The following is a 15,394-nucleotide window of genomic DNA, read 5'->3' as shown; positions in this document are numbered from 1 at the left end:
GCCATACAATGTCACCCAGGAAATTTTGTTCAGCCCTGATTCTGCAAAGCTCTCCGTGAGGTATCCATCCATGAACAATAATTTGTTGGATTAGGTGTTTTAACATTGTTCAGCCTGATAGATTTTTTAATCTTATTTAACTGGTTTTAGGTTTCATTAAAGCTTATTTTTACAAAGTGTCAATTTTGGCCAAATTTGACCTGCCAATGTCAGGTGAGAATGTTTAATGTTTTAAACCTCTTATTGCCAAGTACAATTTAGCCAAATTATATTGTAGATACTCTACCATTCATAAGATAGCTCATCTATCACTTACCAAAACAAAACAGTGGTCGTTGGTATGTCTGCGTATACATTTCCTATGATGAACAGTCATTTTAATAAAATTGTGGGTTTGGTTCAGCTGAGTTCTGACAAAAATAAATGTAGACACACACAAAAATATAACGTTTTAATCATAATGGGACCAATCCTGAAGTTGTTGCTCATAACCTGATCCTGAAAAGACTCTGAGCAGCACCATTGACTTCAACAGGCATAAAGTTAAGCCCTTTTCTGATATTAATTGACATCAATGGAAGTTTTGCCTGAGTAGTAAAACTGGGAACCAGACAGTAGCTGTCTCCTCGGAGTGTGGTCAAGGGAGTGGGGTGCTAGGTGCCCCAACAGCCCCCATGGTGGAGCCAATCACTCAGGCCAGGTCTACACCACAAACTTACACCAGTATAACTATGTCACTCGGGGTACGACAAATCCACCTCCCTGAGTGACAGTTATACCAACCTAACCCGCTGTGTAGACAGTGCTATGGCAACAGGAGAAGCTCTCCCGTCAGCATACGAGCATCTTCACTAAAGTGCTACCATGATACAAAGGCAGCCTTTTAAATGTAGAACTGCCCTCAGTCAGTCTCTGGGCTTTCCTGAGGGCAGAGACAGCTCAGCTCCTTGTATCTTTCTCATGACCATGTCACAAGGGGTAGGAGGCAGGGCCGTGCTCCATCAAGCCAGGGAGAATATGATACACCCCCTGAGGAGTATAGCAGAGGGCGGGTTTTCATTGCTTGCTTAGTCACTGGAGACAAAGGTCTAGATCCTCAAAGGGACTTAGGTGGTGTTGCAACACTGCGTGGGAGGACAAGGTAGGAGCCTCCCGTATAACCTTTAGCACCATAGTTGGTGTATTCACTGAGGATGCAGGAGATCCTGGTTGAGTCTCTTCTGCTGCCTGATAAGGAGAAGGGAATTGAATAAGGATCTCCCACTGTCAGGTGAGTGCCTAACCACTGGACTACCAGAGTGAGTTTTGCTCTGCCTCAGTTAAAGAGCAATGGCTTCAACAAGAGAGGCTGAGACCATGTCTACACTAGCACTTACATCGGCAAAACTTTTATTGCTCAAAGGTGTGAAAAAAATACACCCCTGAGCAACATATGTTTTGCTGGCATAAGCGCTCCTGTGCACAAAGCTATGCTGGCGGGAGACGCTCTCCCACCGACAAAACCATCTCAATGAGTGGCGGTGGCTATATTATGTTGACAGGAGAGCTCTCTCCTGTTGGCATAATGTGGGTACATGAGCGCTCTTACTGCGGCACAGCTGCATCAGTCCAGCTGTGCCACTGTACGCTTGTAAGTGTAGCCATGACCTGAGAGACCCCCCCCCCCGCCCAGTCAGAGTATCCCATACCTCCGTGATTGGGGCACTCCCCTGAGAAGCAGGGAACCCTGTTCAAATCCTGTCTCACCAGGGGGAATTGAACTGGGGTCCACAGGCACTGACTTTCATTTTTCTGGGTGGGTGCTCCATCTCCACCCCGAAATCCCACCCCAATCTGCCCCTCCCCCCAAGGCCCCACCCTTGTTCCACCTCTGCCTGCCCCCACTCGCCGCCGAACAGCTGATTGGCGGGTGACTGGATGCTGAGCACCCACTGGGGGGTGTCTTGCCTCCTTCCCCCAGCTGTTTTGTGTGGAGCTAGGTATGCTCTGAGCACATCTACTGGATAGAGCCCCACAAGTGAGGTAAGTGGAGGCATACCTATCTTCCCCTGGTTTGATGATTGCAGTGGGGCTTAGGAAGGAGACTGAGCATATGTACTGCTACCTTGGGCAGACTTCCAACTGCCTTAGGCAGAAAAGTAGGTGCCTAGAGAACTGTTATAGCAAAAATTTAGGTGCCAAGGGAGTTTAGACACCTACAGAGTTAGATGACAGCCTAGCAGGAGTTATGTGGATCGCAGTGGTGCTTAAATCTGGGCCTTAAGCACCTAAGTGCCTTTGCAGATCTAGTCCTAGTTCTCTCACTCATATTGTTCAACTCAACACCATCCCAGTGCAGGGCTGTGGCAAAAAACTACCAGTAGGCCCAACTAAAGTCCTCAGAAACTGGCTACCGATTTGGTTATTCTTCAAAATGTCCTGCTTTTTTAACTGTAAATAAAGCAAAGGTCTGTTCAAGTGGCAGCACAGGTTTTACATCGGTGACACACGCACCCCTCTCTCATGGAGGGGGAATCTCCAGTTCCATCACGGATAGTATCTTGACAAGATCTGGCCCTTTGCCAATCAGGTTGCATCTCTACTCAAGCAACACTCTCAGTGAACTCGCTGGGAGTATGGGTGTTTTGCTGGAGGAAGGGCTAATACTGTGGGATTGGACCCAAAGGGATGAAGGAAAAGAAATGAGGCAGTAGCCTTCATCCAAGCAGGGATTATTTGAGATATTGGGGGTGGAGGAAGGCAGTCTGCAACCTTTGTTATAGATTCTCTTCACTGTGGTGCTCTGCACGTGAAAAATATAAAAGGTGTGAAGGTCACATGATGTAGGGCAACAATCAACATGCAAATGTCACCTCATAAAGCAAATCTCTGGTTTTTAAAGTGAATACCAGACTATTGAGCCTATTGTTCTGGCAGCTAGTGTTTGAACTATTTAATCTGGCAAATTAAATATCAAACAGAAAGTGTGTGCTAAATCTATTAATTAGGGATAGCAGCCCAGTAGTCACCTGAATGAAGCCCTCTTTCCATTTTGTCTTTGCAAAGACCTGTGTTTAAAAGGCAACTATTTAAGGTATTTTAAAAAACAGCCTTGAAATGATTCAGGAACATCATGTTTGGGATTTAAGGGCTTGTCTATACACAGAATAGTTCTTGAATGACCATTCTTGATTAACTCCATGTGTGGATACGCTCATTCTGAAATGACAGTGCCTCATTTCCGTGGCAGGACCCTAATATTGAACCCAGGCCCACAAAATGGCATCCGTAGCCTCCACATCAGAGCAGGAACACTTCGCCACTCCCCTTGACCAGCAGCATTAATGCTAAAGGTCTACAGCACCACAGCAGCCAAGCCCCTGATTGGCTGGACAGAAAGCTTTACCAGTGGATACCTGGATTATACAAAGTCCCAACAGGAAGAGGAAGTTGTCTGAGCAACAGGCCATTGCTGCCCAGACCACCTTGTTGACCTGCTGTCTCGCCTGACCGTGCCTTGCCAGCTTGACTGACCTTGCCTCCCTATCTTACAGTCTGGCCACTGACTCCTGTGAGAATTCCAACCATTGCCCCAGACTGCCTTTAATACTAATTGATTTCCCAGTTTCCAGACCACGTGCACACCACATGACCATGGCTTCAGATTGACTCTAGCCTGCTTTGGCCAGTAGGCATTACATCCTATTACAGTCACAGCACCTAGAGAAAGAAGTTGGATAAAAACAAATACTTTTGCTGGACACTTGCAACATAACAATACTAATTACTTAGAATTCAGAACAACATCTGAGAACCCTAAAACAGAGAGAGAGAAAAAACAGCCTGTTCTCCAATGCAGGGAAACATCAGTCACCATGCTTTAAACTCTCTTTCCAGACTGCATGCTGGGCAAACTTTGCTACAAAGCCTCTAACCTGCAAATAGGACCCAGAAACCCCTCCCCTCTTAACCCGATAGCTTGCAATTCTAACCATCCTCAATACTCCACAGTTCCTGCTTGTCTTAATAGTTGGGTTAGTCCTGCTTGGATTAAGAGTTAATCAGAAACAACTTCATGTGTAGACAAGCTGTCATCCAGTCTATGTAACCACCTTATCTTATTAAGGTTACTCTTGCCCTCCCTCCTATTGTTTGTGGTGCTAACTTGTTGCTTCTTGTCTTGAATTGGACCACAGTCATGGAATCAGATCAGTGCAGGTAGACGTTTGTGCCCTCATAGAGCCCCAGTGAAGTCAGAGCAATTTGCAGAATCAGGGCCTTAGACTGTACACTCTTTGTGGCAGGATGTACAGCGCCTAGTACAATGGGGCCTGTGGGCCCTACGCCAATAAATAATAATAAAGTAAAATATAAACATTTGCCTCACTGGAATAATTGGATGTTAGAACTAAGCTAGTTATGATATTTTAACAAAAATATGAGTTAACTGGGGGAAAAAAATCCATCCAGATGTACTTAACTGAGAGCTAAAGAATGGCATACTGAAGTAGTGAAAGATCAAGGCCTAAAAAAGCAGCCACGTGAAATCAGGTCCTGTCCATTCAGGGATCAGGTGCCTGCCAGCTCCAATCATGTTTAAACAGGAGTGTTGCTAACCAGGTTCCATCACCATTTGTCTGATCAAAGTATAAAAGTCTTTATCCGCAAAGAGCCATGTTATAAAATCATGCCATTAGAACCCAGTGCGCATGACTCTGAACCCAGTGCAACCAACGCCCTAGAAAACCACACACACAAGCGATTATTGTGCACCAAAGCTGCTTTATTGTTAGTCGACAGCTCTCTAAGACCATGATCCTGCACAAGCACCTGCTTAACTTTATGGTGTGACATTTACAGCAATTTCCTGAAATATCTTACTGCATTAAGTTTGTGGGCCAGAGATTATATGTAAATCCATGGGGGAGGGTGATCGCAGGGTGATTTTGGGGGAGGGTGATTTGCCTATTCACTGGGGAGTGACTAGGCAAATTCACTCAGGTTGTAACACCACTAGAGAGGTACCACCACCTGGAGAGGTTCATGTATATTGGTTTAAAGTGGCTTCTCAAGGTACCAACACACAAAGAAAGGACTTTGGATAAAGAGTTTAAATTGACTCAGGACCTTCTTTCTGATCCAGCAAATGGAAAGGACCTTCTGTCCAAGGCAGAGCCCGAATCCTTAGTGAAGGGTTGGAAGGACGAACACTTGCCAGAACCTGAGGTTGGAGTGAGGGGGTGGTCTCTTTAGCATGTGTGTAGGTTCTTGTACGGTTTTAAATGTTTTCTTTGTAATGCTTTTACCTTAAAAATAAGCGTGCTTGCTTAGAAAGGCCTATGTGATAACTTATAACCGCTGGCAATTACAGCAGTTCATAGCCTTCAAAGAGAGAGCAAAGCGCAGACACTGGCCTGTTTAAGCAGTCTGGCTTGCTGGGGGACTGCCAGCATAGGCAGGAAACTGTGCAGTCTTGAAATACCCCAGTCAAGAAGGAGAAAGATGCAGGTCTCCGTCCCCGGAGAGGCGATGCCAGAGGAGCCAGAAACCTAGAGTGGGTGCCCTTGATGGACCACAGAGGTTAATAGAGGTGCAGTTGCTCTGAACTGTGACATACGCAGTGTGACAGCCTCAGAGTGTGTAAAGTTAAGCACGTGCAGGACTGGAGCCTAGAGCTCCAAGTTTTGTACACCCTGTTTAATCAAGATTCATACTCCATAACATTACTAGTAAGCAATTATATTATAATTAGCAAGGAAAATTCCTCCACCTTACTCTTTACAACACATTCATATTGCAATGTGTCCAAAAATAAAGTGATTTAACACTGTTCTTCTGCCTCAACTGACATATTCCCATATTGGCTTTATCTTGAACATCATGATGGGTGAGTTAGTTGTACAATATAATTTCTTCCTAAATAAAAGCCACAGTAGGCAGCTTCATCCTGGTTTTTGGGTGGTGTACAGATGATGGTATGTGCCAGGTAAGGTTTCAAATAAGAGCACAGAGATTCTATTTTTTGCCACCTAAAAGGGAGCATTTTAGTCTTTTGGACAATTTCATATGTACAATGTAAATATTTGCATGTCTTCGAGGAGAATGATATCGTTTAACAAACACTTCACGTGGCATTTTGCTGATAAAGGTACTCTTTCCTAACGCCTAGGTAATGCACAGGAACTCTTTGGCCTTAGAGCACTGGAATTTTCCAGGATGCCAAACAAGTGAATTCTTGAGGGGGTGGGGAGAGAGGGAAAGGTATGTTCACTATCTCTAAAGTGACAGTCTAACTGCCTCACTGCAGTCTGGCCATGGTTCTAGAGCTCCGAAAGCCACCATTTATGCTGTCCAACACGCTACTACCTCCAAATTGTCCCTTTTTGGCAATGACCCTGGGAGATAGGACAAGAGTTCCACATGGGTATGGATCTCCTAAGTAACCTGTTGAAATTTCCACTCACTGAGAGCCCTAGCTCCTTACAGCAGCCTGATAATGAACAGATGCATTTGAAATCAAAGGTGCAAGAAAAGCCTGGGAACTTGATTTGGGCACTTTCTGCCATTTAATAATTTTCTACATAAGCTTTTCTTCAAAAGAAAAGAAGTTAATGAATCTCTAACAACATTCCAGGAATGTCACTCTGAAGCCTAAAATGCCAGCCGAGTCAGTGCGAAGTGATGGAAACAGCTCCAAGCAGGGTTGAGCGCTCTGTGTTCAGCACATCACCAGGTTGATTCATCACTGTGTTTCACTGTCCGTTAACATCCAGTTTTTAAGTTCTCAGCCATTTTCACTTTATGAATTACACCTGTGCAGTGTACAGCTACAGTAAGGCAGGTATCTGTGCCATGCCAACACTCCTAGACCACTGTGATATCAGACATAACTCAGCCAATCGCCACCCATGTGCTATGTGGATACTAGTTTCATGGGTTGCATGAGGGAGACTGCAACAAAGTGATTTTCTTGGCCCAACAGCCACAGTTCTTCAGAACCACCCACACAGCAGCAACACACGATAATTCAAAAGACACATAGCCCCTCATTGCAGCACACACCCCATTGTCCACCCACCCACCCAAATCCACACCACACAACACAGCCCACGCGCGCACACACACAGACTTATGCTAATCCCAAATATCACTCTGAAGCCTACCCTGTCTGTTGAGTCGGGATGAAGCAATGGAAGCAGCTACATACATGGTTGAGCTCTTTGTTTATTTAGAATCCCTCCAGGTTCAATCACTGGGATTCACAATTGGTTACCATTAAGCTGTTAAATTCTCAGCCAAGTTACACCTGTGTGACAGCACAAGAGTTACATCAGAAGTGAATTTCGTACTTCTGAGACATGCCCCACTGACAGCACTGGAGAAAAGAGCTGCCACCCACAGAATAGGCACAGCAGGGGCAGCCGCACCGTAAGGGAGGCTGCCAAGCAGTACCGTGGGCTACCGACACACAGCCATCTCTAGCGACTTATTTAAAATTCACTCATGTAGCAAAATGCCAGCTTCTGATAGAGGCCTATAAGTGAGTTGACCAGCCCCTTAGCTCTTACCTCAGAGCCTGGGTGAATAAAAGGGCTCCTGATTATCAGTTCTTAGAGGATGTGACTCTGAGGTTCAGCTTGCAGTTGTGCTGCTCAGAACTGACTCCCTTGAACCATCTCAGAGTCAGCTCCCCACAAAACCGTCTTCAGCTCTCTTATAAACTGCTTGAGGTGCCCTACCCATGCCAGGTGTTTCAAATTGGCTCATTTAGCAAGCCTGCTCCAGGTCTCCTACAGGCAGCTCTCTCACAAGACCCCTTAGATAATGTGTCCTGATTTATTTTAATTGTTCTTTTTCTATACAGAAGTGTATAGAAATAAGTTGACTGATTGTCTGACTACAATGGAGAAATAGTGCAAAGGACTGTGTACAAAATGCTAAGTACCCAAAATAAACAAATTGAAAAAAGAAAGAGAGAAAGCAACTACAACAGGTCCCTGATCTTGCAAGCAATTTTAAATGGGCTTAATTTTACTAGTGTGATTTAAGTTAAGCACATGTCTATGTGTTTGCAGGACTGGAGCCTAATTTCTTTCAGCTCTAGTCATCTCAAAGATTACTCGTAACTATACAGTATTTTCACACAAGTGTTTTTTTTTAAGCTGATGTCCCTGTAATAACTGTAGGTGTCAATTAAAGAAACTTTATTCCTGGGGATGATACATGAGCATGAGTTTGCCAGACTGGCAGCTAGAACTTGATGTACATTTAACTTGCACAAACAGTACTTATTCAGCACAGTATGTTAGCTTTCCCTAACTCGGACAGGACTCATTTATTGTCAGATGGAAAAATGGATTTTGAAAAGTTTCTCCAGTGTGTTTCTCCACCCTCTGGTTTCTCCACCTTCCCCCTCACCCAATATTTGCTGTGGCTATTGTAAGGAAATCTCACTCCTTTACTTGTGTTCCATTGTAACTGACAACATTTCCAAATCATGCCAGAGAACAAGATTTGTACTACACTTCAACCTTTTCTTTCAGGATGATTCTCCTTTAAATATTACTCAATATTCATGGAATAAAACAATCTGAAGTTTCTATGATTTCAGCTCTGTCCTATGCATCGAAGATCTGTGATGTTGTACTGCTATATTGTACTGTAAAACAGAATAGCAGGTATGGAACTATGTGACCTTATAGTCCAAACCAATATATTGTTATAGACAATTTGGTCAAAAGTAGCTACAGATTTTGGGTGCCCAACTTGTGACACCTTGGGCACCCATACATGCAGAGTACTCACATCTCCAAGTTAAGGCCCCAGGCCTGAAAACATGTATGCACATGCTCAGCTTTCCGCATACTTAACAATCCCATTAAGTTAAAGTCAATTAAATATTTTAATTGGACTGCTCACCCTGTGTAAAGAAAAGCAAGTGCATCTATCTTTGCAGGTTCAGGGAGTAAGTTAATGGAAGCTGTCTGTGCTCAGCATCCTGAAACCATGTCCTATATGTTTCAGCTTGAGCACCCAAAAACTGAGGCATAAGATATTAGTAATTGGTTTTGAAAATGTGAGGACCTTTATAGGCATTTTGATTGTGCTTTTCACTGTAATATTTGAACAAATAAAAAACCTGAAAGTAGGGAAATATGTTAGAGGTGGGGAAACTGAGGCACAATTGGGGCAATCCACGAAGGTACTTAGGTGCCTAAGTCCTGTTTTTAGACACCACTGAAATCCACAAAACTCCTGCTTGGTTGCCACCTATCCCTGTAGGCAACTAAATTCACTTGGTGTCTGTGTTTTTCCCTTTGTAAATGTTCACTGCAGCTTCACTCTAGGTCATGTGGGTGGGTCATCCAGATAGACTGTCTCAGGTGAGTTTACACAACAGCAAGTTCACCTGAGAGAGAGCTGAGCACTGTTCAAATCCCTTCTCCCCCTCAGGAGGAGGGGGAACTTGAACTGTGGGAGGACGCTCCCACATCTTGGGTCAATATTCCATCCCCTAGGGCTATAAGGGAGGTCTGCCTCTCTCCCAGCCATTTTGTTTCAGGCCCCATATGGAACATAAGCTGCTGAAGGCCTATCTTCCCCCAGTTCCCGGCAGCCTGGACTTATGCACCTCTGAGAGGGGCAGAGCTTGGTGCACACCCCTCTCATCAGCATCTCCCATCAGCTACCTTAAGCAGCTCCCCACTTATTGTGCTGGCTTTGTGCATCGGAGTGTGAGGCCCCTATCCCCATTCATTGTATAGGGAGCCTAGGCGCCTCATTCAGGCTTTGTGGATCGCTGTGGTGTTTTTGTGATTTTCTAGGCAACTAAAAGTTAGGGTCTGCAATGCTCAGCACTGCAATGCCTGCGTCCCTTCATGGATCCCACCCAGAATGATTTGCTCCAGATCACAGAGGCAGCCTAGGTCAGAGCTAGAACAGAACGCTCCAGGTTTCCATTCCTAGGCCTGACTCAGTGGGCCATTCTTCCTCTTCATTTGCTTAACTTAATCCAGCACAGAAAAGATGGACTCGCCCAATAGTTTGGTTTTCTACTAAAACGACTGTTACAACACTAACAAAAATGAACCAAAAAAAGGGAAAGCTAGTTAAAACATAGTAATGACTGCAAAAGGCATAGTTATACCACTATAAAGACAATGTGAAGAAGGAGTGTGACCTAGAGCGCTGAGAAAGATCAGAATAAAAAAAGGGAATGAACAACCACACTTGGGTCCCCCCCCAAAATCTATTGTCATCACATAATTGATGACCTAGCAACAACTGATGTTTTGTAGTCAGAGGGTAAATGTTTCTATGCTTTAGCATACAAAGAATGCTTTGAAGTTTATTTAATACACCTCAATTTTATGTAATTATATTAAGTATCCCACGTTAAAAGAACAGTAATGTTGCAAAGTCAAGCACTCAAAAGTTAAGGAATGCCAGAAATAGTGCACTGAATGAGGCAGAGCTTCTGTACCAAAATTATAGGTGATCACATAATTAATGACTATCATAATGAATACACACAAGGGGGCTAAATTAAGGTTGCACAAGCAACCCTAATTCTGGCATTTCCTAACTTTCGAGTGCTTGACTTTGCCACCTTACATTCTTTTAACTTCAAATGTTATTTCCTAATTTTTTTTTAAAAGCAACAACAAAAATCCATCATGTGAAAACATATTGACCTCTGCATGTGTCATCAGCAGAATATGGAACCTTTAGATCCACACCACAGATTCTACCACTTGAGCTAAAGGAGCAACTAATAGTAGTGTAGTAGTGTGTTGTCATTTTCTACATGGACCAATCACTAGAGAAGGGCTGAGATGCACATTTTATCAGTCGGTTTCATAACCATTTGTTGACAACAGAAGACTGGAGAATTCTGGTTTTGGAGGTGAGTATGCTCTAGTGGTACAGACCCTTCTTACGCCCATTTCTCCACCCCCTCCATCAAGACCGACCCTTTCTTTCTCTCTCCCCTCCAGCCTGTCCCTGTCCCAGCACTCTCCAACCAGCCCCTTTCTGCCTTTTCCCACAACCATCACCCAAGGCTCCTGTCTTGGTTTTCCCTTTCCTGCCTCACTCCACTCTTTCCCCCCACCCCCACAAAAAACCTTTCTTCACCCCTCTGCATTCCACTTAGGCTCCTTTCTCCCGGGCACCAAAAAGCCAGGTATCAAGAGCACAGGAGAGACACTTGTGCCAGTCATCACAATAGCATCTGCAGCCAGAAATAGCAATTTCAGGGAAAGTTCTACTCAGCCCTGCAGCCTTGGGAAGGAGCATGTTCCATCACTCTGTGGGAATGGAGCATACTCAGTACAGACGGAATCTTCTGAGAATTTAGCTACAAAACTCTAACAAGCCTCTACTGAGCATGTGTGAATTGTGATTTTTTTTAGAGGCTTATCATTTGGCCAAATGGGCAGATTTCCATGGGGATGGCAAAACGCACATCCCTGACACCAGGCAGACCCCTCTGCCAATTTTCAAATCCAGGCTTTTCAATTAAACAGTTGTAATAATACAACTATGAAGAAAGCATTGTATTTTCCCTAACTGCATTCTTAGAAAGAGCTGGACTATTTTTGCTGATATTTTCCCAAAAAATCAGGCAAAGGTAGATCTCCAGCATGCGAAATTTCAGTCAGAACTATTAACATTTGGCAAACATATGAACAACTCAAATCAGGACCCTTACAATGGAAAGTGTAAGGAAACCTTAACTGAGTGTCACTACCGGCTGCGCCTACAATAACCATGATCCTCGGAGGAAGGGGGGGGCCTATACAAGTGCAAAATATGAATAAAACAAATTATTATTATTAAAATAAATAACTGAAAAGGAAAGTTGCTTCTCTCGTATTAAGAAAAGCTGTGGGGCTCCTCAAGCCCTTGAACACAGATTGCTGCTCTTCTACCATCTCCACTAACTCAGTCTTGCTGCTTTCTGGCAGGGGTAACCAGTCTCATGGTGCAATTTCCTCCTGCTGCAAGGTGAGCAGGAGGGCATCTAATGAGTTTGGTTTGTACTGTTTGTCAGTCAGTACTGCAGCTGTCTTTCCCTTTATCTCCTCAAAGCCAAGGGCACAGTCCTGTGGCACTGACGTCCGTTAAAGCTAAAAGGCCAGATCCTCAGGTAGTATAAATTTCCATAGATGCATCGACTTCAATCGTGCTATGCCAGTTTACACTAACTGATGATCTGGCTCCAGGAGAACAGGATTGGGCCCTAAGTGAATCATGGCCATCTCATACTGATATGTGGGAGTAAAGCAGTAGTTTTTCAGCTGGGATCTCACACAGCACAACACATGATTTTACATTTCTTACAAAGCTTTTTCTCACTAAGAAATAGCTGCTTCAAACATTTATTAAATTATCTTGTTTAGATAGATAGATAGATATGCGCACTGTACAGAACAATGCATAACACCAAACTAATGGCAAGATTTGGGTTATAATCATGAGCATTCAGTACACCTGCACCCTCTACAGGCCCCTCCAGGAAATGGCAGCCTTTTATATCCTCCAATTATACCTAACACAGCTGCGCAACCTGAGGAGAAAACAACTTGAAAGTAAAGGCTAAACAGAAACTAATTACAAACACCAGAGCATTCCTGGTGACTTTACTTGTCAGGGTTTTCGGACTGAATGACTAACACAAAGGGGGTTTTTCGGTTTGGAATCACAACATCGTAGTGAAATTGAAATAAAAGCTTTTTTTTCCACCAAAGAGCTTTTTAAAAAAATACCAGATACACATTTTATATTGTATTTTGTTTTGCATAGTGCAAACAAGCACACACACAGCTGAAAACAAAAACAATAAACCCTGAAATCCATCTTTCCTATCAACTGGATCTGAGGACTGGTGAACATGAGCAGTAAGAATAAGCAGTGTAAACAAAGCCTCTTGATCTGCACAGGAATTCGTATATGAACACATTATAAACCGAGAGAATTACAAATCTGATTTGAAAACAAATTTCACTGTCAGCTTTCTGAAGCCCCAGTCCCGCAAACATGCACATGATTAATTTTACTACCGTGAATAACAGTAAAGCTAAACACATGTATAACTGTTTGCAGGATGCGGGGAGTATGGTGTGATTAATAAAGTAACTAAGGGAGGAAATAAAAGTATGATTTTCAAAGGGATGATTTCCCTTTGAAAAAACTTGTCATTGCATTGTTGCTACTCTTAACAGAATTGTTTTACCTTACAACAGTACATTTAATAGGATCACATTAACTATTAGCAATTCCTGCAGGCTTATAATATACAGTGAATTTGTAGACTACTCCACTACACGCATTCTTCCTATTATTTGTCTCATGCAGAGCCAGCTGTAGCATGGTTTCAGTTGCACCCACGGAAATCAGGCCCAGATTATCCAGTGTGCACTACCAGTGCACTTACACAGGACCCGTCTCAGGTTTGGTCTGGCTGCCTTTCCATCATGATAATGTGGGGAGTGACTTGCCTGTCCCAGCTGGGCCCTGATCCCATTGTTGTTGCTGCTGGCATCACCACACCGGGTCAAGGCAATCCACTGAGCCAATAGCCCAGAGGTAGGAGTGGGGTTTGGGACACCACTCCCACCAACAGCACTGCTGGAGCTCAGGAAAAAGCTGGGCTGAAAGTGGCTCCCAGCCACATACAGGGCAGAGCCCCCCATCCCCATGGGGAGGGCTGTGACCCCCTTGCTCCACAGGGAGGGCAGCAACTCCACAGATTAGACTGGAATTTTAGTATAATGCAACCATTGAACGGGGGGTGGGGTAGGGACTAAATCCTCCTCTCATGTATTGATATTCACTACAGGAACTTTTGATCTGATGTTAAGTCTTTGATCCTGCAACTGACTTTATGCAAGTGGACGCCTGCACCTGCATGGAGTCCCCAGTGATGTCAGTGGAGCTCAGTGCAGGTATGGGGGTCTGCTGCGGGAATCAGTGGCAGGGTTGAGGCCTAAGATTTTTCTAGTGACTCTTGCAGGGGAACTGGTAATGACCTGTTGATTTAGGTTGCCCAACACTTTCCATTTTAAAAGATTCTTTTCTTTCAGAAGCATTAATAGCTCTGTTGTTTGCAGCAGGCCTTTGATAGTCAGCTGGGAGAAATCCCTCAGGCGACAGAAGTGCCTTTTTTTTGCCGAGTGAAATTCCATTCAGATTTAGGTTAGTTGTGAAGTGTTACAATCCCAATTTTCTTTTTCTTACTGGCATTCCACAGACAACTACTGGCAGCCTGCCAAAATCAACCACTATTCTAGACACCCTGGTCCCTGCTGCCACCAAAGCAGCTGCAGCAGCCAACACTATGCTGAGAACATTTGGGGGCTGCCGGAGCAACTGCAGGGGGGAGAGCCAGGCTGGGCTTCCCCCCAGCAATCCCTCCAATCTCACCCCAGCATCCCATTTCCTACTCACCCCACTTCAGGGGGCACATTATGCATCACAAGCTCCCCCAACTCCTGGAGGGTGGGGTGTGAGAGAGACAAGCTGGGATTCCCACAAAAATCCCCTTTTGATCCAGCATATGGCCCTATCAAATCAAACCTCCTCTGGGGGCACTACATGGGGCAGGTAGTTCCCCAATTTTTAGGACAGGAGAGAGCAAGCCAAGCTGGACTCCAACCATAATGCATAGGCACTGTAGCTCAAGTGGTAGAAGTCTGTGCTGCAATGGTGGAGGTTCAGATGTATAGATTGGAACCTGGTCAAAAAGTGCATTATTTTGACCAAAAAAATGAAAAACTTTTTTGGCTTTTGTTTAGTTAAATACCTCAAAGGTTTCTTCTCTGGTAGGCATCTAGTTAGAAGTAAAAGATCCTATAACAATTTCTGAAACAATTAGGTGATAAGGGGCAGGTCTGAACTTGGTAGCTAATTCCTTGGTAGGACTAGAATGGGGACAACTTTTTCTCAAGGAGGGTTCTTTATTGTGGAATTCCCTCCCAAAAAAAGTCTGCCAGAACCCCTCCTTAGCAGCCTTTAAATACATCAAGTTTTCATTTATTTCAGCTGGCCTATTTTTGGCTGTCTGGGCTCCCTCCCCTTGCTTTTATATCTGCTATTCTTGTTTCTCCACTCTTCTTATTGGTCAGGAACTGATCGCTCTGCAGGTTGGGTGATTTGATGGATACTAGGTTTGTTCTAGGTTGTAATGGGTATGACCCTGTCCCAGTTTTTCTGAAACTGTATATCCCTGTACATTTTAGTTGGAGAGCTTATTCTTTTTTAGGTTTAAAAAAGGGTTTGTATTGTTTTTTATTGCATGGCAGTAGCTGTCTCATTATTGGCACTTTTATAAGTGAATTAAAAAACTAAATAATACTGGAGCCACGACCAATATTTTTTATTTAACAGGTTCTAATAACCATGGCTGCAGAGA

The 15,394-nt window shown here is 44.0% G+C and overlaps 1 protein-coding gene across 2 annotated transcripts in view; it reads right to left on the bottom strand.

The window, feature by feature from the left end:
- RIPK4 (receptor interacting serine/threonine kinase 4) overlaps positions 1 to 15,394 on the bottom strand; it is a 75,238-nt gene that overhangs the window by 37,670 nt on the left and 22,174 nt on the right. The window lies entirely within an intron of this gene.

Source organism: Lepidochelys kempii, chromosome 1 (genome assembly GCF_965140265.1).
Source record: "Lepidochelys kempii isolate rLepKem1 chromosome 1, rLepKem1.hap2, whole genome shotgun sequence".
Lineage (NCBI taxonomy): Eukaryota > Metazoa > Chordata > Testudines > Cheloniidae > Lepidochelys > Lepidochelys kempii.
The sequence above is the reverse complement of the archived record's forward strand: the minus strand, read 5'-3'. Positions and strand labels throughout refer to the sequence as shown.